Raw genomic sequence first — 21,702 nt, forward strand, 5'->3', positions numbered from 1 at the left:
CGTGGGGGACAACTATTTTATATCTTTATTGTGGTGTTAGTTACATGACTGTATACATTTGTCAAAATTTACTGATGTACTATAAAGCATCACTATATAAATTTATCTTATTTTTTAAAAATGGGAAAGAGACTTTAAAAAAATTAAAGGAGGTGAAACATTGAAGTGTAGGTTAGAACTTATTTTAAAATTAATCAATGTAATCATCTTATTATCAGACTAAAAAAGAAAAATGATATGATTATCTCAACAGATACAGAAAAAAGCATATGACAAAGTTGGGATACATTCATGATGAAATTTCTACAAACTAGTAATATAAGAGAATTTCCTCAAACTGTAAAAGACGTTTAAAAACCTACTGTTAACATTATATTTAATGGTGAAAGACTGAATGCTTTGGCCCTAAGATCAGGTCTAGCACAGGATATCTATGCTCATGACTTCTACTCAACATTGTCCCGGAGGTTCTAGCCAGCGCAAAAAGGCAAGAAAGAGAAATAAAGTCCTACAGATTTAGAAGGAAAAAGTAAAACTGTCTCTATTTGCATATGACACGGTAAATTATGAAGAAAATCCTGAAGAATCAACATTTAATAAGTGAGTCTACCGAAGCTGTCTCACTTGGAACCTGGAGGGTCCACACAGGCAGATTTGCATTGGATCTGGCTCCCTCTTTCTGGCTGCTTCTCCCCAGCTCACCTGTAGGAGAAGTGGAGGACGCCACCCAGCTGGATCACAGTAGGTGGCCTCTAGAAATCCCAATTTTCTCATGCTTTGATGGACATATTCAATAAACAATGTATACAGTAGGAATAGAAAAGAGTTTTATTTTAGCCAAACTGAGAGCTATAGCCCAGGAGACAGATTCAAGAAGCACTTGAATTGTGTTCCTACAGACTACAAAGTGCGGAAGGCAAAACCGGCAAAATTACATAATTTTTTTTTTAAGAATTATAATTGGAGCTGGCAAGAATAAGGGTGCTTGTTAAGCTAGGGTTGGTTGGAGTCTGAAATGGTTGCATAGTTACCAGTGGAGACTTTGAGACCATAAGGTTGCATCTGGCAGTTGCTAGCAGACATTGTTTCAAAGAACAGTTAAATGTGTCCCTAAGTTTGATACAGTTCCGAAAACTCAAGTTCTCCGTAATGCAGGAATGGATCTGAAACCACAGTCACGAAATGGCCACCCAGCTCCATTTTGAATGCCTGAACCACAGTTACTCCATTTTGATTTTTAGTTGCATTCTTTTCTTCCATGGTTAAAGCAGATGTACACTGTATATTAGGCCCCAAAACAGTCTATTTGATTAGAATGAAGTTCATGTTAAATCACTTTAAGCCGGAATGACCATCCCATACCTCAATATGTGAACATTCCTTTCATCACCCGCAACCTCAAAGGGCGCAATCACAACTCCTCTCCAGGTCCTGTCCTTACAGGTTTCCTCTCAGATCACAAAACCTCAGGAACAGACCAGGTCCCTGCGATTCCGGCCTCGAGGGCGGCCCTGGGCGCTATCCCTACACCGCATCCCCGGCACTTTTCCCAGCTTAGGCCGCTCCCACTCGGGCGTGTCTGGTCGTCGGAGGATGTGCCAGCAGGGGGCGCCATCCGCACCCTCAAGGCGCCCTAAGGCTGACTGACAGCGCCGCACTGGGGCTCTTTTTACCACTTATTACTCATGGTTATGTTATTTATTAATATACACCGCCCTTCTGGGCCTCGGATACATTTTTCTTTATTCCAACTAGAACCTGCTTTGAGCTGTCGAGACGCACTGAAGCAGGTGGCAGATATGACCCCACAGGTAATACAGGCTTGACAGTTTTTCTCTGGACGGTCCCACTTACGTTCCTAAGATATGAGCAGCCCCGGCGGCCTCCTCACCTCCCGGATGCCGCGCTTTCCTCACTTTTTCACTCGCGAATTATTTGTTAATTTTAAGGGAGGCAACATTTTGTAAATTGCCCTCCACTTCTGGTGTGTGTGTGAGGGCGGATTAGGGGAGAAGCTGATTCTTTTTCATCTTTAACACCGACCTCTTCTAAATACAATAGTGGGCGAAATGAGAACACATTTCTTGGATTTACGTGGAAAGATGAGAGGCTGGGGGAGGGTGTATATTTGGCGTAGTTGGTGCAAAAATGGTTGTATCTGGGTAAGGGTATGATGAAGTTCGTTATACTATTATCTATTTTTACATTGGGGTATGCTTGAAATTGTCTCTAATAAAAGAAAACCTTCTTCAAAAATCACCAGCCTAACAGAGGACCCCAAAGGCCATCGAGTAACCTAATCTTCAATAAAAAATTAAAGTGAAAACGTTGCTGGCATGGCGCCCCTCCCATTCCCCACCCTTCTCACATTGCTTCTCAACCAAACTCCATCCTGGAGGCTGCCTCCGGATCTTTGGTCAGGTGTGGACACTGCAGGAGTCCAACCTCTAACTCAGGTCAGGGAGAGAGAGGGAAATAGGAATAATAACGGCATCTGATGATCAGGAGCGGGAACAAGGATGGTATTAAGAAGGGGAGAACCGAAGGTGTTGAGAAGTGTGAATTTCACAAGTGGAAAACTGAAAACTTAGATTTTCACCACACAGCTGAAAGCGAACACCCTACACTAGTGTGTTTAGGACTTTTTAATTTTTCAATCGTGATCCTATTTGAACAGAAATAACCATTCTTAAAGGGCTTTGGTTTTTGGTCAGGTCTAACATGAGTGGTTGGTTTATCGTTTTGGTCTTACGTTCAAAATTTTTGTCCTTCGAGCCGGATTCGAACCAGCGACCTAAGGATACCTCGTTGTACAGCCTACAGTCCTCCGCTCTACCAACTGAGCTATCGAAGGACCACGTGGCACAAGTTTTTCAGAATCCCTAAAATATGTCTGTCCAGATGGTTTCTACTTTGATAATACTCATCTTTCCTTTTAAAAATACAATCAAGCTTAAGCAGTCTTTTTAGGTACTAAATGTGTTCTATGTAATGATCTGGGTAGTTAGTTTCATGGGTTTAATAAATATGTACAATCCATTGGGTTGTACATTTAAGACATTATGATATTATTCTGTGCACATCCCAAAATAAAAACCGTACCGGTATCCCATGTCCACCTCTCCAAGTATTATACAGCTAGGGTGAACCCTCTGGATTACACCGATTTCCTCCGGTCCCCTTTAATTACCTTCTCCTTTCTCTCTCAAAAGTCTCTAGGTTTGCTCGATAAATGATATGGTACCGTAAATACAGACAACTGGGTTGAAGAGGACCCCAAAGTTGTAAACAGAGCCATATCCAGTGCATTTTGGTACCATTGTGATTCTCCTTTCTGAAAATCTAATGAGAAACAGTGTATATTCATAGCTCTGATGATGAAATATGTGGAGTGGTGTGTGTCTGTGTAAATCTTAGTTGGATAAATAATTCTGGTGATTCATATGATAGAGCAATTAAAGTGAAACAAAAACCCCTAAAACTTTTAAATGCAAATGTAAATATTCTTTTTTCAAAGAAAATCATCAAATATCAAGGTTCAACAGAGATTGCCTCATGCTGTTTCTTGTGCCTAAGGCAGAAATAGACACAAATGGGGAATATGCTAACTTGTCTAGAGAGAAAAGGCTTTCTTTGGCAATATACTTAAGGAAAAGTTTAGGTGGATTTCTCTATAAAATGTCTGTGCTTATTTCCACAAATTTATACAAAACTATATTATTTCTACAAAACTATATAATTGAAAAAATTTCAAGTTGTTCTTCAAATGGCAATTGCCAATGCCTTCTATTAGGAAGACCGAGAGCACATAGTTGATACTGAACTCAGTAATTAAACCCCTTTCCATGGGAAACTAAGAAAATATTATCCAGTAACTTGACATGTTCCTAACCCAATACAGAATTAGCAGCTGGAGAGGAGGGATCCTAGGAAGTGGAGTTTCTCTTGACATTGTCAAATGTCCTCCTGTCTGTGCCTTGAATATAAGATGGAAAACAACAGATATGTCAAAGAGTTGTGAAATTTCAGGATGATGCTGGATTCAATTGCTGCTACAGAAATTCTCTATTGCCATGCAGAAGTATTCCTGGGATGATACTTAGAGGAACAGGAAACTCCCAGAAAGGAAACAGAAAAGACAAGTCCACTTTTTTCCCTCCTCCTCCAGCCTTGCATCCTGCCTCTAGCTTTCCTTTTGGCAAAGCCTAACATGGAGCCACGTAGTAAATCAGCAGAGTGGTTTAGAGTCCCACCTCTTTTCTCACAAGACAGATTAAAGAAGGGTGAGTGGCTTGGTCTGCTCAGGGTGCTATGACAAAATATCACAGACTGAGTGGCTTAAATAACAGAAATTCATTTTCTCACAGTTCTGGAGTCTAGGATGTCCAAGATTAAGATGACAGCCATTCAGCTCCTGGTGAGAACTGTTAGTTTTGAGAGAGAGAACTCTCTGGTGTCTCCCCTAATGAGAATAGTAATCCTATGGGATCAGGACCCCACCCTCATGACCTCATTCATCGAAATTACCTTGCTCGAAATCGAGGCTACAGAAGCCAGAATGAAGGGAGAAATTAACTGGGACTCGTGCTCCCTCATGGTCTTGTGCCCACTGACTGTGGTGTTTTAAAAAGCCAGACAGAAAGCGAATCTTAGGGGATATTCGCAGGAACTCTGCAGAATCTGTTTCCAGGACTAGCAGAGGCAACTGATCGAAAATTTAGGGGTGCAGGGATTGGCAGGAACTACTGAGATGGTCAAAAGCCGGGGCTCATTGTTTAAGAAACTTGATTTAGCCTTCCTGGATACACCTGCAATTTCCTTCAGATTCCCGGTTTCCGTAGATATAATCCCAGTGTTAAACTGTTGCCCAATCTCGAAGACAGGTGTTTCTGTGAACTCCACGCTCTGTTCCATCTGCACTAGCCAGTTTTCTCCAGATAGGGTCCAGCATCGTAGAACAGATTGTAGGTGGCGCGCCACGGGCTCTTTGATGACCCGAACTTCGTCCTGTTGGCTAACGCCAACAGCAAACTGTGGTAGCCCAGAGTTCTGAGCTACTTTCAGATATGAAAGTGAGTAATGGAGGCGGAAACGTTCACGAGGACGGGGAATTAGCTCAAATGGTAGAGCGCTCGCTTAGCATGCGAGAGGTAGCGGGATCGATGCCCGCATTCTCCAGTTTTATGTTCTGCATACACTTGGCCTTTATTCCCATGCGTCTATAAATAAATGCCTTGCTAAAACATTACCAGATAAGAAGGGCCCATGTAATACTGATGACCTCTCCTTCAAGACCTATGTACCCTGAGCTCATTTGTCTCCAGTGATAGAAAAGGCAAGGTTAGATTCTTTGGGATTTCTCTCTCGTTTTGCAGATTTGAATTTTGGTCTCTGCAGGTGGATTTGCAAATCTACACTTCAACTTTTTATGTATTAATACTACATTTTTCATTCTCAGAATCTATTTCCCTCATGTCTGACCTACTGAAGACAACCTCAAGTTCTTACAACTGGAACAAATGATTTCCATTTCTTGATGAACTTATGAAGAGCCAAAGCATAGGTAGGTATGACTGAGGTTTCTTTTTATGTTCACTCTTCCTCTTCTGGAGTCAACTGGCTGTTTCTACGGAGGTGGTGGAGCTGCTGCCACCACTGACACTGGAATATTGCAGAATATGGTCCAGTCATGGGAGGGAAATTGAAATCCTTGGTGCCTTGGCGAGAAGCTCAGTCTAGGACTAACTTTGCATCTAAGGCCCAAATGTTATCTCGGAAAAGAAAATTGGACCATTTTCCTTGTTTAATCTTTTGCCCTCAATTCGCTTTCAAAGAGCAAGGGAGCTACCAGTTTAGACCACTTTCCAGACCTTAATACGAGTAGTTTCCAATGTGTTTTAGGCAGTGGCTTTCAAACCACTAACTGAGTTTGAGAGTGGCTAATTCAACAAGCCTGGGCTTTAGGTTCTGTGTTAAGCCTCCAGGTGGTTCTGATACACACCAAAGTTTGAGAATCGCTTAAAGAATAAAAGTTGTGAAGCATGGGAAGGAAAATACAAGAAATTGCCAGGCACAAAATCCTTAGACAATTCTTCATTATTTTGGTTTTATATCTTCGTAGTTGAGAACTCTTCCGTAGATAATCAGGATCTCACTATTCAGACAGAGTAGAAGTGGGGTTAATACATTTTAATGAGATTGGCTCTAAATTGGCAAATACTTTCTATTGTTAAGAGAGAACTCTACCTCTTGAGCTAATTCCCAAAGTGGGTAAAAAATTCCATCAGTTTTCCCATTGTCTATTTTTTTTTTCTAAAAGTTTTCTCTTCTGTAGTGGTTCTCGAACCTTGCAACACATTAAAAATCACCTGGGAGCTTTTACAGCTACTAGTCCGGGGTCCCACCTCCAAATTGGCGCAAGTATAGGCGCTTTGTGAAATAGCCCCAGGTGATTCTGACATGCACCCACTTTTCTCAGCCATGGTTGAGAACCATCTTTACATAATTAAACGGAGAATGGGGAGTAGTGCCAGGAGCTGTGGGTGGCTGTCAGTAATTGAGCATCCGCCTGGGGAAAAAAACAAAAACCTTCGGAGAGACTCAGGACTCTAAAACCACCAGAGGGCGCGCGTGGCCCACCAATTACTATCCGTTGGTGAGCGTTATTCCTACCAGGCCGCCCCTCCCAACGTCGTACGAACCCAAGTGGTGTGGCGACTTGTCTCTGGGCTCCTAGCTTAGTGGACCATCTCTGGTCGCCTTGTCAGAGCTTGGGACTTCTCTGAGGCACCAGCTCTTTATGAACTATAGGAGTGATGCTTGATTGCGCGTATTAGTAATTCCTACGGAGAATAATAATTTTGAAAATTAGATTCGCTGCACAATGAGATTAGTCTTGAACAGACGTACAGTGAGAATATATGTAATTGAGGATATATGTAATTGCCTCAGATCTTTTTAAAGGTGGAGATGGGATTGGGGGGAACCACAAAACGGAAAAAAATAAACAAAAAACGCGAACTCCTTCGAGCCGGATTCGAACCAGCGACCTAAGGATGCCTGAACGCTTCCTCTACAGTCCTCCGCTCTACCAACTGAGCTATCGAAGGAATCACACGCTCGTAGTTCCCCGCAGACGATGCCATCTCTGCGCGAGGTTGGGAGACCTTTGGTGTTTGCTGTTTTACTCACTTTTATTTGATAGGTCTGTTCTAGTCGCCTCTACGTGTTTTGTAATCCGGCATCCCTTCACAGGACCACCGCCCTGGACCAAGGAGAAAACGGTAGCACCCACTGGTTTGCAAAAGGAAAACAAAATAATGAGGCACGAGGAATTGAAAAAAATTTAGCAATGAGTGTCTTACCGTGGTGAATGAATTTAAATGACCAGTTTTAAACAGGATTTGGAGTACTTTAATTTGTAATTTGAACAGCTAATTAGAGAAGGAGAGGAAGAAGGAAACAAGCATAGGGTTAAACTCATCAAAGCCATATGGAAAATTTGTTAGTTGATATTAGTCCCTGTAGATAAACCAGACTGTCCCACTAATTCTAAACTCAGCAAAAACCTGTCGATGAGGAGCTAAAACAATATTTTAAAAATTATCTATCTGAATACAAGGTGTCCCCTTGTGCAAGTAGAACATTGAGACCAGCATTCACTCATCTATGCTTTTCAAAAAGGAAAATGCATGACTCACACAAATGTAAAAAAATACTTGTCAAAAGATTTATTTAACTCATTAATGAGAACCCCAAAAGGATGGTAAAACTGGTTCAAGTTATTTACAGTCACTGAGAGAAGGAATGCTGTAGTTAACATTGCTAAATGAGATATAGAAGTGGAAAATTCCCCGCAAGGCAATAAAACTGTTACTTTTTCTACAGGGCAGAAAACAACTACATCTTTATCAAAGTTTCAACTGCACCATTATTATTATATACATTTACTCTTACAGGGTTGAAAATACCCTAATCAATAAACAGTTAAAACAAAGGTACTGACTAATAAAGCAGGCAATCCCCCTCCACCCCCCGAAGACATTTGACAATATGAGGAAATAATTTTGATTGTCACAATTGAGGAGGTGCTACTAGCATGTAATGGGCAAAGGCAAGGAATGTTACTAAACATCCTACAATGCACAGGACAGGCCTGACAATAGAGAATTATCTAGTCCAAAATGTCAATATTTGAGGTTAAGAAACCATGCCCTAGAGAATAAAAATATTTCTTGGACAGATCTCTTTTAAAATTCTGTAGGATCGTCTAGGGTGACAATGAAAAGATATGAAGCCCTTTTTTGGTTTTGGTTTTGGTTTGTTTGGCTAGTTGGTTTATTTTTGCCTATTTCCAAGTTTCAGATTTGTTTTTTAAATCTAAAGGCCGAAAAGTCTGGCAAATACAATAAATTTATATTTTGAAGTTACTATAAAGTTTTGAAGTTATTATAAATGAAGTTTATTCTATTTTTTATCCTTTGAAGTATTTAAAAAATGTGATACGTACTTTTCATAATCTGTCACTCTCCATCTACAACTTTCCCTAATCATTCATATTCATTTTTCTAAAGCTCTGAGTTTTAAAAACCATCTTAGTATTTTCTAAATCTCTTAATTTCTACAACTACCACCTCATTTAGACCTCTTCTCCACAGGATTGTGGAATGGATCGTGTCTGACAGTGAGAAATTGTAATAGGGAAAAACATATTTGACTCCATATTGGATCTGTTTCTCCTAATTTTAATCTTTGTTCATTGCTTTTGCTACAAGTTAAGAATTTTTGTCTGAAATACACAGGATAGCCCATTCTCAAGGTTCTGAGCTTTAAAGGTGTAACACTTCTCCATTTATATAGAGAATAAAAAGTGAAGAACAGAGAATAATATTTGTCTTGCTGGAGGTTTACAGGAACATCATGACCTCACCTCCATGGACAACTGCAAACAATGGATTCTGACATCAAGAGTTTGCAACAACCAATCACATCCCCTCCCCTTTTAATATAAAAGATGCCTGAATTCTAACTTGGGTAAAATGTTACTTTGGGGCATTAGTCCACCATCTTCTCGGTCTGCTGGCTTTCCAAACAGTTGCTGCCCCTTGCCCCAGCAGCTTGTCTCTGGATTTATTGGCCTGCCATATGGCGAGGAGTATGAGCTTGAACTTGGTAACATGTACACAATAGTGACTTTAATAATTCACAAACATGTATTGAGCACTGACCATTCTAGGCACCAGGTAAGTGCCAGGAATACACAGAAGTAAAGAAGACAATCTCTGTCCCCCAAAATTGTCAAAATTGAAAAGCCCAAAGAATAAGTTTGAGTTAGTCATGGAGGCAAAAATTTTTCAACTTTGAAGGCTTTGACTCAGAGTGTTTGGTATTTAAGTTAATGGGACCTTTCTGGCCGTTGGTGATTTAGGTCATACTTTATGATGAAAGTATATTCTGCTAATGTAAATATTTATCTTTTAGAAAAAGTCCTGAAACTCTTTGAACTTGAGTGCAGATGATTATGAAAATATGTGCTTGGATACTATATTGAAAATGATTAGGCAAGACAAAGCTGAATTAATCATACTTGCCAACAACTGCCCTGCCTTAGGGAAGGTCATTCCTCTGGTATGCTATCTAGATTGGTTGCAAATGTCTAACCTGAAGATCATCATAAGATGGTTAAAATGCATCTTGTACCTATCAACAGACATCAGTATTTCGAGCAGTTTTTCAGAGAAAAAGTTTATCAATTTTTTCCTTGAGTTTTTTGTTAATTTGTTCGCAGCTTCTCTTTCCTCCATGATTTTTGGAAAAGATATTGTATACCAGAAGTTTAAAGTGAGGGGGGAGAAAGGAAAAGCCAAAAAGAACTAGGAATGTTTAAAAAAAGGTAAATGGTAAAGTCTACGAAACTTTACTGGACATGCTGGATAACCATCAGGGAAAAAAATCTAACATTTCCAAGTACCTGACATGTGCTAGTCATTACATACCCTTCACTGACTGAGGTCAGGAACTTTCTATCCTGTTGTGTCCATAGTTAGCTCTCAAGTAGGTAGCATAGTGCCTTGCCTGTGGCAAGGTCTTAATAAGTAACTATTGTTAATGTTTAATAAAGAAATTTTATTGAGTATAAGAATGATCATATCTAGTTCTCATAACACCATATGAGGTGAAGATTAATATCAAAGAGGTAATTTGTCCAAGATTTTATTTCTACTAAGAGAAGAAGTCATGGTCCTTTCTGACATCAGATGTGTCCATTTGATACCTTCACCTGCTGATGCTGCATACAGCTTGCCTGCAGTGAAGGGAATCAGGTAACTTTGTTGACTCTTCCGGAGTCACCCTTAGAGCGTTCAGAGTTGGATCCCAGAAACATTTTGTGGTCTATCAATACAGGTCAGTGAGAATGAGGGGAAGAGGAAAGATGTAGTGAAAATGGATGGAAATCATGCTAATAATTTCAGAATGCTCATATTTTTTGTGTCTGATGTCATCTTATTTCTGAAACAAAAACAGGAAAAATCTAGAATTCCATAGTCCCTGTCGGGCCAAGAAGAATCATATATTCTCCTAGGTTAATGGGAAAACAGCTTTTCATGTGCCCGGCTAGCTCAGTCGGTAGAGCATGAGACTCTTAATCTCAGGGTCGTGGGTTCGAGCCCCACGTTGGGCGGAGCCTTTTTTTTCTTTTCCTTTTCCTTTTTCTTTTTTAACGTTTGGATACTTCTCTCAACTACATTACTGAACCCTCATAATCTCCAAAACGAGACCTCTTCACCGTCGTCAACAAGAGAAACTTTCAGGCCCAACACTTAAGTACTGAATGATGGCATCTCGGTGAGCTCTGAACTATTCCTACCAGCTCTGTGACTCTTGAAGAATTCCGCCTCATGGCCCCCTGACGGAAATACATTTTTCCTGGTTTGTTAGAGCTTAAGGGTGACTCCAACTCCGGCAAGGGCAGAACTCCAGAACTGGTTGCCAATGTGGCTTTAAGCACAGTCCCAAAGGGCCCAAGTCCTTGAGCCCAAACACAGCTCTGGGCCTTCTCCGAAGCCCACTGAGACGTCCCTCTTTTGTTTCTATCACCTGTCAACTCTATCCCCTCTTGCCATGCCATGTGGACGTGGCCCTGAAGAAATTCCCTGCGGTTTTCTCCCTCCTTTTCAGGCCCCTTATGGTTGTTCATTTGTTGTCCTTATCCACAATCAAGGCTTACGCACACAGCAAAGGGAGGTGGGAAGAAGCGTTGCGATTGTATTTTAATATAAAATATTTGACAACCATTGGAATAAAGGATCCAGTGTGTTTTGTTTACCACGTTGGTTATAATAGATGCTAGACATCTGTTTAAAGAGTGTACCAACAGTACGCTCCAGGAACAGAGGGAAATTGTCCCTTCTCCATGAAGAAGCAGAACACCTATCTCCTAAATTATAGGAGAATGTGCAACGCTATACAAAGGAGGAAAGCCGAAATAACTTGTACAAAGATTTTCAGCATCCCAACTCTAGTTCGGTATTTGATTTCCCCGTTTAAACCCATTTCTTTGATGTAATGAATGAATGATGAACATTGAATTAAGATGTGACCATCGTCTTATACATTTTATATGATCACAGCCATGGAGTCGAAACTTCTAGAGTAAGTAGCAACATTTGCCTTTTCAGGAGTCATTTTAGAGCTGATGGAAAACTGAGTAAGAGCCCAAACTGAAAAGCACTTGTCTCTCTTAATTAGAAGAGTTATCAAGTTACTTATTGGAATCGAGTGCGTATACAGTCTACACATTTCTATACAAAACTGTAACAGTTTAACAGCAGCTGTATCAGTTTCTGTTGTGAGTTTAACGGTAATAAATGTTAAATAGAGAGGATAGGCAACGATGGAAAAACGCTTCGGGCTCGTCCGGGATTTGAACCCGGGACCTCTCGCACCCTAAGCGAGAATCATACCCCTAGACCAACGAGCCACCTGGATGAATAGTTTTTCTCCTCACTAAAGATACCAAAATTTAGTGAATTTCTCTGCTTAAAAAAAAATTTTTTTTTGCTTCCTTTATAGACATATACAACTGTAAACTACATTTTTCTTTCTCTCTGTCTCTCTTCCCCTTCCTATCTTCTTTCCTATTTTTAAAAACTATACCAACTTGACTCTCAGAACTTCCCTGAATTTTCCCCAACCCAGTCCTTCGAAGGACTGTAAAAAGCCTTATTTCTCAAGGGTCGCTGACCCATCCTTTGTAAGAAACAAACGTGACGTTATTATAAATGCAGAAATCTGTAGTCTTTCTGAAATCTATTGAGTCAAAGTCCCTAGGAGGCGAGGCCTAATAAGTTGCCTAACTCATCTTGGCTTGATCTCAGTACTAGCCGAGGAAAATAGTGAAAAACAGGTGAAAATTCACTCAACAGAATATAAAGCTGTAAAGTCGTGGATAAATAAGGGAAATTAGTTGTACAAGAAACAAGGGGCTACATAAATAGGGTTTTGAAAGTCTGTTTGGTGGGAAATGAGACTGATTTAAGAGGTGTAACATCAAGAAATGGACGGAGCAGAGAGACAGCTGGCATCGGTCAACCAGGACCAACTGGTTGGTGACAGAGGACAAAGTAGATTATGGAAAAGGGCTTAGTCCTTTCTCACTTGAGATATCAAAGTAACAACGCTTCTCTCAAGATGAGATTTCCTCCCTTCATATGAGGGATGATCTACCCTAATAGGAATCCTAAACTGAGCAATTGGAGATAAATGAGTACTCCCTTCCCAAAGTTGCCCCGGATCTCATTATGTTTTCAGACTACTTTAAGGGCAGTGTTTGGCCACTAAACGGACTGCTGATAGTTTTTCCTTCTAGTGACTTTAATGACTCCTAAGGTGTCCTGCTGCTTTTCTGCTTCTCTAGGGCAAGTTGTTGAGCAGTCTGACTTACTCAAAGACGGATGCTCTAGACTTCCCTAGAATGATTTGCCCTTTAAACAAAATGTTGTTTGTGGAGATACAGCAGGCTTTCTTGTAGGTCAGTCCTAAAACAATTTATTATTTAATCATAAATAATAAATAACATTAATGTTATAAATAAATAATCATAAATAATAAGACCATTTGTTATTAATCACAGGGATGTAAAATGAGCTGTGGCCCGTACGGGGATCGAACCCGCGACCTTGGCGTTATTAGCACCACGCTCTAACCAACTGAGCTAACCGGCCAGCTGGTTGAGACACCGTTTGAGAACTTTAGCAAGAAATTATTCCCGTTCTTGATTCCCACCCCCCCCACTCCATTTCTTTCCGTTTTTCTTTCTTTTCTTTTATTTTTTGTAATTGGAAACAGTATAGTACATCTGAGCTGCTGGATTCGCCTTCAACCAAAGCTTCATTCTTTTTCCAACATTTGTCCTACTTTTCAGTGCCATTAACTCAGCAACAATACCCCCTCCTCCACTTTCGAGGTTTTTAGGCCAAGATTATTTCTGCCTTTAAAGGACCCCCAGATACTTCAGCTATCGGTTCATTTAATTGGTCCTGGGCAAGTTGCCAGGTTGCTTCTCTTCGGCATTGCTTGTTTTTCTTCATTTTCAGTTTCATTCATTTCAGATAAAAATATCCCGAGATACCTCAAAATTATCTAATTTCCCCCTGTACATATACAGTTGTATATACAGTGGCTAAAAGAGGACCGTAGAAAATTAGTTTAGAAGAGGATACATACTATGTATAACAACTCTTGTTTTTAAAACACGATTTGTGATCGTGCAGGCAAAAGGGACTGGAGATGCCGGGGATCGAACCCGGGGCCTCATACATGCGAAGCATGCGCTCTACCACTGAGCTACATCCCCGTCCTGCCAAGAGGTTGTTTGTAGCTCTCCCCAATTCTTTGAATCCGGTTTTGTTTTTTTTTTTTCTCTGTAGTTCTAAGAGTCTCAAACGTTTAAACTAAATTTCCTCTTACTTATTCAGCAAAATCTTGAACTGGTTAATGAGGCAGCATTCATCGGTATTCCAAGTGAAGGAGTCTTCCAGTCATCGGACATTTCTCAAGCACTTAGAGTCCGAAGGATGGAACTAACTATCCGGAAATTCGACGAGAAAAAGAGTGGAACTCGTCTTTAAAAACTTCTTTCCTTCTTTTTCCTCCTTTCTTTTCTTTTCTTTCTTTTTTTTTTTTTCCCTCTCCAAAGGCAGCTGAGACCCAAATCAAATCAAATCGCTCCCTCAGTCCCTTGACCTATACTCAGGTATCCAAAGTGTGGCCGAAATGTGATTAAATTATCCCTTTAAAGCATCAGCATTGGATCCACTTCCTTATGAAAGTGTTTTGTTTGGGCCCAAATGTAGAATACTTGACCTATTCCTCTGCGAAGCCTAGGAACTAAAGTCCAAATATTCGGTAGTTTTTGACTGCAGAATTCTATCTACTACAGTATATATGTCATATAAAGATATAGTATCTATTTGTATATATATAAAATATAGCATATATACAAACTATAGAGAGAACGATGGAATTTGTGGGACATTATAATTAATGTAATATGGTTATATCTCAGCCTTACACAAGACCTTCATTGTGGCTGAGTTTCTGTGCCACGCATTTTCTGAATATCGAGCTCTGAACATGAACAACAGGTGAAATGTCTAAAATCCTTTTTTCATTCAAGTGTGTGGATAAATTGACTATGATTGCCATTTTAAGTATTTTTCACTGTGAGCCCGGATAGCTCAGTCGGTAGAGCATCAGACTTTTAATCTGAGGGTCCAGGGTTCAAGTCCCTGTTCGGGCGTCTCTGTTTTCCTTCCCTGCTGCATTTTTTCCCCAAAAAACAGTAACGGAAAAGAAGGTAATAATCTCAACTCACAGGCTGATTTAGGCAGATCCCTGAAAAATTAGAGAAGATCATAACCTAGTACTTGTTCAGAAATTAGAAGGGCCTTTTAGGAAGGTGACTGGAAGCCACAGCACCCAAAACATTTCATCTAAAGCACAGGTAAAAGTTTCATTAACAATGGTTATAAGTTATCAGAGGTCAAACTCTTGAAAAGCAGCAACAGTGCAGAACTGCTTCTTCTTCCCCACATTGGTGTGCTCCTCTCTAAGCTCAGCTCTGGGGATGCCCAGGTAAACTGTACAGAGGAGGTGATGCCGGAACTCAGAACTCATGGCCTAGGAGCACTGCTTTCCCAACTCTTTTGGCCATGACCAGTTTGTAGTTTAGTTTACATCTTGACCCATACACACACATGTAAGTAAGAACAAAAGTTGACTAAATTACCACTTACCATATGCACTGCATTCTACTTCAGATTCTATGTTATTCTTAAAAATGCTGGGTGCTACCCACCCTTAAATTCATTTTATACCTCCCTCACTGAGAAACATGGGCTGTAGGGTAATCGCAAAGATGAAATGACATACAGTCCAGAGCAATGGGTGCTGTGCTGAATAAACTGCCTGCTTCACCTCTTCCTCTAAATACAAGTCCCCTCTCCTAGAGTGACCTAAAGCCTCAAGCTACCTGAACACACCGGCACCAACACCATCTCTGCCCTGCTGGGAACCACCGAAGAAACAGAACTTGGTAGTTCTTGCTTGAGAGTTCATTTGGTAATTTCCCAAAACAGAAATTTCATCCTACTGGACTCAGGAGATAACAGACAAATTAGGCTTTACTTTGCTATTAAAAATTGTGAAACAAGTTACAAAACCTCTAGAGAACAACAGCAACAACAACAAAAAAAACCAACAACTCTCCTGGTCAGTTGCCTCGTCAGCACTGTAGGTAGCACATCAGCCTCATAATGTGAGAACCTGGAGGTCAGTCCTCAGAGACAGTGTAGCATTTGCAGGAAGAAAAAAACTGCAGAGGAAGTAACACAATGTGATCATTATTATTATTGCTATTAGAGTCAGACAGGAAATATCTGCTTTAAGCACTTGCCACCTCTTAACTTTGGTCAAGCCACGTAACTATAGATGAAAGCTTTTCCTGTCTGTAGGGAAGCCCACTTGGATTGTGAATCCACAGTTTTGTTTTGTTTTGTTTTATGATGTGTCAATGAAAATAATCAATAAACATTCTATAATGTGAATAGAAAACAGTTTTGAGTCAAACTGAGGACTATAACCCAGAAGATAGCCTCTCAGATAACTCTGAGGAACTGCTCTGGAGAAGCATGGTTTTCAGCACAGCCTTGTCTTGTCAGAATAAAGAACATCAGACAAGTCAGGGAGACACTCCTTCAAATTTTCAAAAAAAAAAAAAAAAAAAAAGATCAGCACGTACACAGGGAGTCAGTCTGGCTTTGGCACCTGGGAAGGGAGTGTTATCCTTGAAGGAGTGCCAGCATTGGTGTCCCAGGAAGGGAGACATTTAATCTCTATTTTTAACATGAACATTCTTTACTCCTAGTCAATGTACCCTTGTCTTTAATAATTAAGGCAGATGTTCAATATATGTTTGATAGGCCACTAACAGGCTGTACTAGTTAGCATAAAATTCAGGTTAACTCATGTACAAGCCAGAATGACTTCCCCATACCTCAATATGTGAACATTTTTTTTATCAGATGTTCAGAGCTTTTTCAAAAGAAAAGAAACTTCCTCTAATTAAACATGACAGGGCTACTGTCCCTCATAACCTTTTAAAAATAAGTGATGAAAAGGGAGTCATAAAATTGAATATTAGTTTCAAAATGATTCCCACCTGGTCTGAGAGAGGGTTCAATCCCCAGCACCTCTAATAAAAATAAATGAATAAATAAACCGAATTACCTCCCCCCAAAATAAAATAAAAACATAATAATAAAAATAAGGTACAAGGATATATCGTACAGCTGGAACTTTATAATAACTATAAATGGAGTATAATCTTTAAAAATTGTGAATCACTATGTTGTACATCCAAGATTTATGCAATAAGTAATAAAAAAATTACTAATATTTGCATGTACAAGGGAACTTTCAATTTGCCAGGCACTGTGTTAAGCACTCTTGCAGGGTTCTTTAACTTGGGGACCACTGAACTTGGATGGGAAAAAAAAATTTACAACTTTAAAATCTTTAACTTCTAACTGAAATTTAGCGTGAATGTAGGTGACAAATTACAGTCAGATGATAAGTACCTGTGGCTTTGTCACTAAGAAAAATCACAGACATTTTCTTATCCCATACTTCAGATATGAAATTCGTTACAAATATCTCAAATTTAATTATTTCGAAGTTGCAATAATCACAAGACGAGTCTTAATGTTTAATATTTAATACATTAATGAAGAAACACACATATTACTATCTTGCAAATTATTTTGTCTGATCATTGTTTTTTAATATCATTGGCTATCTTTGTTATCCTATGTATTTTTATATGCTTTTAAAAATATAATTCGAGAAGGGCTCCATGGGCTTCATTAGGAGGCCACAGGGCTCCTAGGCACCTAAAAGGTTAAGAAGTCCGGCACCCACTGTGACCCTCTCCCCGTAGGCAATCCCCTTGGCCTTGAATTCACCGAGGGGAACTTGGGGGTTGGTCCAGCACTAGAAGCCCAAGCAAGGTCTGCGAGGGGGTTCTCAGGAGCGATACAGGAAAAGAACTTCACGGTCCCAGCCTCCCTTACCCGCCTGGGGAATTGGGACGCCCTCCAGTCCGCAACCGCGAGAAGCAACACGAAGCAGCGCGACCTCCGGGTGGCCCAGAAGGGATCGGAAACGCGTCCTGGGCGCCCGGGTGGCCGCAGGGGCGGGGCGTCAGGTGTCACGTCTGATCGCGTCCGCGGGCAATTCAAGGACAGCATTTGGAGGTCATCTTTATGACCCTGGGCGGAAGGAGTGGCAGCGTGATGGAAAGGAACAATGTACATTTTACAAGGATCTCTGTGACCACTGTTGAGAATAGTACCAAAAAGCAGAGAATAGTCAAGGACAGATACAGGAAAATAAGTTTTCCTCCCTCTTTTTTCCAAGTCTTCCAGGATCAGTGCCTGTTTTGAGGGTCAGAAAATTGACTATTGAAAACTCTGGATCACACAGGCTGTTTCATGAATTTACAGATAGGAATATAAATGCCAAATGGTTCAGAAGAGTGGGCAAGAGAGCTTTAAAGACTAATTTATCATTTCCTCATTTGTTCTCCACTTCAGAAATATTTGAGCAGTTAACATCTGTACAGAAACAATATCCCTTTTAGCTTAATGTTGCTAGAAATATACTAAAATTCTAAATTCCACATGACCACTTTCCCCCTGGACTTTACTGTCTGCATTACTAATCTTCTTCATTGGAAATTACAACTGTTTAGCTTGAAGAATATTATTACTTACTTTTGATTGTTTCCTAATGGTATCTTGGGAAATTCCTTAATCTACTCAGAAATACCAATCCAAAAATTTTTGGATAGATTACATTTGAGGTTATACCAGTGATTTTTCAACAATGAGGAGACTTCTAGTCCCTGGAGTTATAGAGCAGGGTCTTAATCTGGATTTTACTCACCATATGATCTCGGGGAAAATTATTTAATCTGTTTCACTAAATGTAAAAATGGGGATAGTAATAATGATTCAACTCATAGGGTCATGGAAATAAAATCATACATCTAAATCAGTGGGCAGACAGTGAGAAATAACTTATTATTGTCAAAACCCTAATGTAATTTGGTTATGCATTTAAATTTTTTTGATTCAACAGATATTTTATGGAACATTTACAGACCGTATTATCTTAACGTTTTTGCAAATGTTATTACTCTTACTAGAAGACTTTTAACCACTCCTTGGTCAACTTCTATGCTTTCATTTTCTTGCTTAGGTGTCAAAATGATGCAAGAAAACACGGTGGGTTTTGAGAGGATGGTCGTGTCCCAGGTCTCCATTGAGTGAGGGTTCTTGGCTTTGGGTGAGAAAGAATTCAAGGGCAAGCCATAGCTGTGTAAAAGTGGCTTCATTTCGAAAGATGCACACTCCATAGACAGTGCAGACTGTCTAGGAAGGTGAGGGAGCAAGAGGGGTGTTGAGGCGGGGTGTTGATAGTTTTTATATACTAACAAGTGAGAGGATTATTCCAACTACTTTGGGGAAGGGGCGGGGATTCCCAGGAATTGGGCCATCACCCTCTCTTTGACCTTTTATGGTCAGCCTCGGAAGTGTCATGGCACCTGCGGGTGTGTCCTTCACCGTGCTAATACACTACAGTGTGTATATAGAAGCTCAAGGTCCAATGGAGGTTGACTCTCCCACCATCTTGGGCCTCGAGGTCTACTGGGAGCTGAATCTTCAGCTATCTTGGTGCTAACTGGTTGTGTCATTCCTTTAATGGCTGTGTCCTGTCCCCTTCCTTCTTGTCTCAAAAATCCCTCAGAAATTTCTTCCTAATACCCCTTCCTGCTCTGGCAACAGGGCCAGGGCCTCCTGCAGTATTATCACATCACCACCAAGCACACAGTGGTGACTATCTTGCATTTGACTTTGGACACACTGGACAACAGGGAATGCTTATTTTTGAATGTTCAGTTGTTTGGCAAAGAGAAAGCACAGACAAATGTTTGTAGTTTACCAAATAAAATGGGTGGAACTAGTTGAGCAGAGGAAGAACAGTCATACAGCATGATAAAATAGAATTTCCAGCAATTCAGTTGTGATGGCCATCTAACAGGTCTTCCTCCTTCAACTTTTCCCTCCCTTACAGCCTGTTGCCCATGTGTCAGCCGTATACACACACACACTCCCCAACAACTTAGATTATGTGGTTTCTCTATTCAAAACTTTAATGGCATCCCATCATTTTCAGAGAAAAATGGCAGCTTAAAGAGTTCCATTTTCTGGTCCCTGGCTATCTCTGAAATCATACTGACTATCACTCTTACCCATCCTCACTCCTATTCAGACATTTCTGCCCCCTTGTTCTTCCTCAGCATGCCAAACACATTTCATCTCATCTCTATATTTGCTGTTCACTCTGCTGGAATACTTTCCCCTCATAGTCATATCTCTTTTTCCTACATTAAGTGCTCTGCTCAAATGTCATATCATCAGAGAGGACTTCTCTAACCGCCTATCTAAATAGCACCCACTTACAATTGTTTATTTAAAGCACCTTGTCACATAAAATTTGTGCATTTTCTACACCCCGCCCCTCACTAGAATATAAGCCTGATGAAAGCAGAGACTTTTTGTTCACTGCTGTACCCCTAGCACTTGGACAATGCCTAGAACTACAAAAAGGAAAAGAAGGTATAATGATTGTGAAGAAACAAAATTGTCTGCATATATAGAATCTATAGTCATCTACTGAGAAAGTCCAAAAGAAGACACAGACATATTATAAGAATTAGTAAATGTTTAGCAAGATTGCTGGGTATAATACTCAACTTTAGCTGAAAAAAGTAAATGTAGTAACTAAAAATACACAATATAAAGTAGCATCGAAAAGTGGACAGTGCCTAGAAAAGATTAACCAAAGAAAACATTTATGGAGAAAATTATAAAACTTTATTGAAAGACATTTAAAAAGCCTACACAGAGAGTTACACCATGTTCATGGATTGGAAGACTCAATATTGTAATTAATGTATAAATTCAATACAAATCCAATAAAAATTCCCACTTTCGTTTTGTTTTGTTTTGTTTGTTTGTTTGATTTGGAACCTGTCAATCTAATTTTAGAAGTTGTATGGAAAAGCAATTGGCTAAGAATAGCCAAGATACTCCAAGGGAGAAAAGTTTGGTAGTGATGTTGAAGGTGGAGGGGGGATTTATCCTGAGTTACCAAGACCTTTTTCTAAAGTTGTAGTACTCAGGATTGTATAGTATTATCACAAGGTTAAGACAAACTGACCAGTGAGTCAGAAAAGAAGCCATCGACAGACGCCCCCTTCCCCAACCCCACACTACAGAAACTTGATTTATGAAACAGCCAGTGTTACAGATCAGTGGGGAGAGGATGATCTGTTCAGAAAATGGTACTGGGACAACCACTTACTATATGGAAAACACATTATACTGGATTACCATCTCATATTTTCACAAAAATCAGTTCAGGGAAGACTAAAGACAAATGTGAAAAGCAAAACTCTTTTAACACTTTTACAAGGCAGTGAAGAATATCTTTATGACTTTGGGTAGGAAATGATCTCCTCCTCTACCATGAAGCCAAATTGTATCCAGCTTTATAAGATACTTTTCAAAAATAGTTACTTCCAGCAGGACATGGGTGACAATCCATAACCTTTTACAACTTTCAAACTCCTCTGCCCCCAAAGTCAACAAAGTCTGTTGCTGCATTGATCAGGAAGAGTTTTCAGGAAGGGTAAATATATTTCACATGAGGCGTTGAAGAGCTTTTCACTTATCTTAGCCAGAAGGCTGAGAAGCGATTATAAGAGGTTTTTCACAGGTTAACTCTGACATGGAGGAAAGGAACTAAAAACTCCAGGATTATTAATGAGATGATCCACAAACTACAAACAGAATCCCAGCTCTTTTGAGCAACACCATCTTGATGTCACCACCAGAAAGCCTGAGTTTTGATACCTGACACAGCTGATTCTAGGGGGGCCAAGGCCGCATCACGAGTCTTGGTTTCAGGAAGTCAAGTATATGCTGATGGCATCAGGAATGGAGAAGACACGAAGTTTTGCTTCCCCGTGCTTGTAAGGCTTCTGAGCCATAGTGGCTGCCATGTGTGACTGTCAAA

General features: G+C 40.1%; 7 non-coding genes across 7 annotated transcripts; 2 read left to right on the forward strand and 5 right to left on the reverse strand.

Moving 5' to 3' along the window:
* Nucleotides 1–2,766: 2,766 nt before the first annotated feature.
* On the reverse strand, nt 2,767–2,854 carry TRNAY-GUA (transfer RNA tyrosine (anticodon GUA)). Its single transcript is given in 2 exon segments — nt 2,767–2,802; nt 2,818–2,854. It is a non-coding gene; the product is annotated as a tRNA-Tyr (tRNA).
* Nucleotides 2,855–7,021: 4,167 nt separating this feature from the next.
* On the reverse strand, nt 7,022–7,109 carry TRNAY-GUA (transfer RNA tyrosine (anticodon GUA)). Its single transcript is given in 2 exon segments — nt 7,022–7,057; nt 7,073–7,109. It is a non-coding gene; the product is annotated as a tRNA-Tyr (tRNA).
* A 3,499-nt stretch (nt 7,110–10,608) lies between these two features.
* Nucleotides 10,609–10,681, forward strand: TRNAK-CUU (transfer RNA lysine (anticodon CUU)). Its single transcript has one exon. It is a non-coding gene; the product is annotated as a tRNA-Lys (tRNA).
* A 1,227-nt stretch (nt 10,682–11,908) lies between these two features.
* On the reverse strand, nt 11,909–11,980 carry TRNAP-AGG (transfer RNA proline (anticodon AGG)). The gene has a single exon. It is a non-coding gene; the product is annotated as a tRNA-Pro (tRNA).
* Nucleotides 11,981–13,149: 1,169 nt separating this feature from the next.
* TRNAI-AAU (transfer RNA isoleucine (anticodon AAU)) lies at nt 13,150–13,223 on the reverse strand. The gene has a single exon. It is a non-coding gene; the product is annotated as a tRNA-Ile (tRNA).
* A 560-nt stretch (nt 13,224–13,783) lies between these two features.
* Nucleotides 13,784–13,855, reverse strand: TRNAA-CGC (transfer RNA alanine (anticodon CGC)). The gene has a single exon. It is a non-coding gene; the product is annotated as a tRNA-Ala (tRNA).
* An 872-nt stretch (nt 13,856–14,727) lies between these two features.
* TRNAK-UUU (transfer RNA lysine (anticodon UUU)) lies at nt 14,728–14,800 on the forward strand. The gene has a single exon. It is a non-coding gene; the product is annotated as a tRNA-Lys (tRNA).
* Nucleotides 14,801–21,702: the final 6,902 nt, after the last annotated feature.

The sequence above is a fragment of the Vicugna pacos genome, chromosome 20, assembly GCF_048564905.1.
Source record: "Vicugna pacos chromosome 20, VicPac4, whole genome shotgun sequence".
In the NCBI taxonomy this organism is placed as follows: Eukaryota; Metazoa; Chordata; class Mammalia; order Artiodactyla; family Camelidae; genus Vicugna; species Vicugna pacos.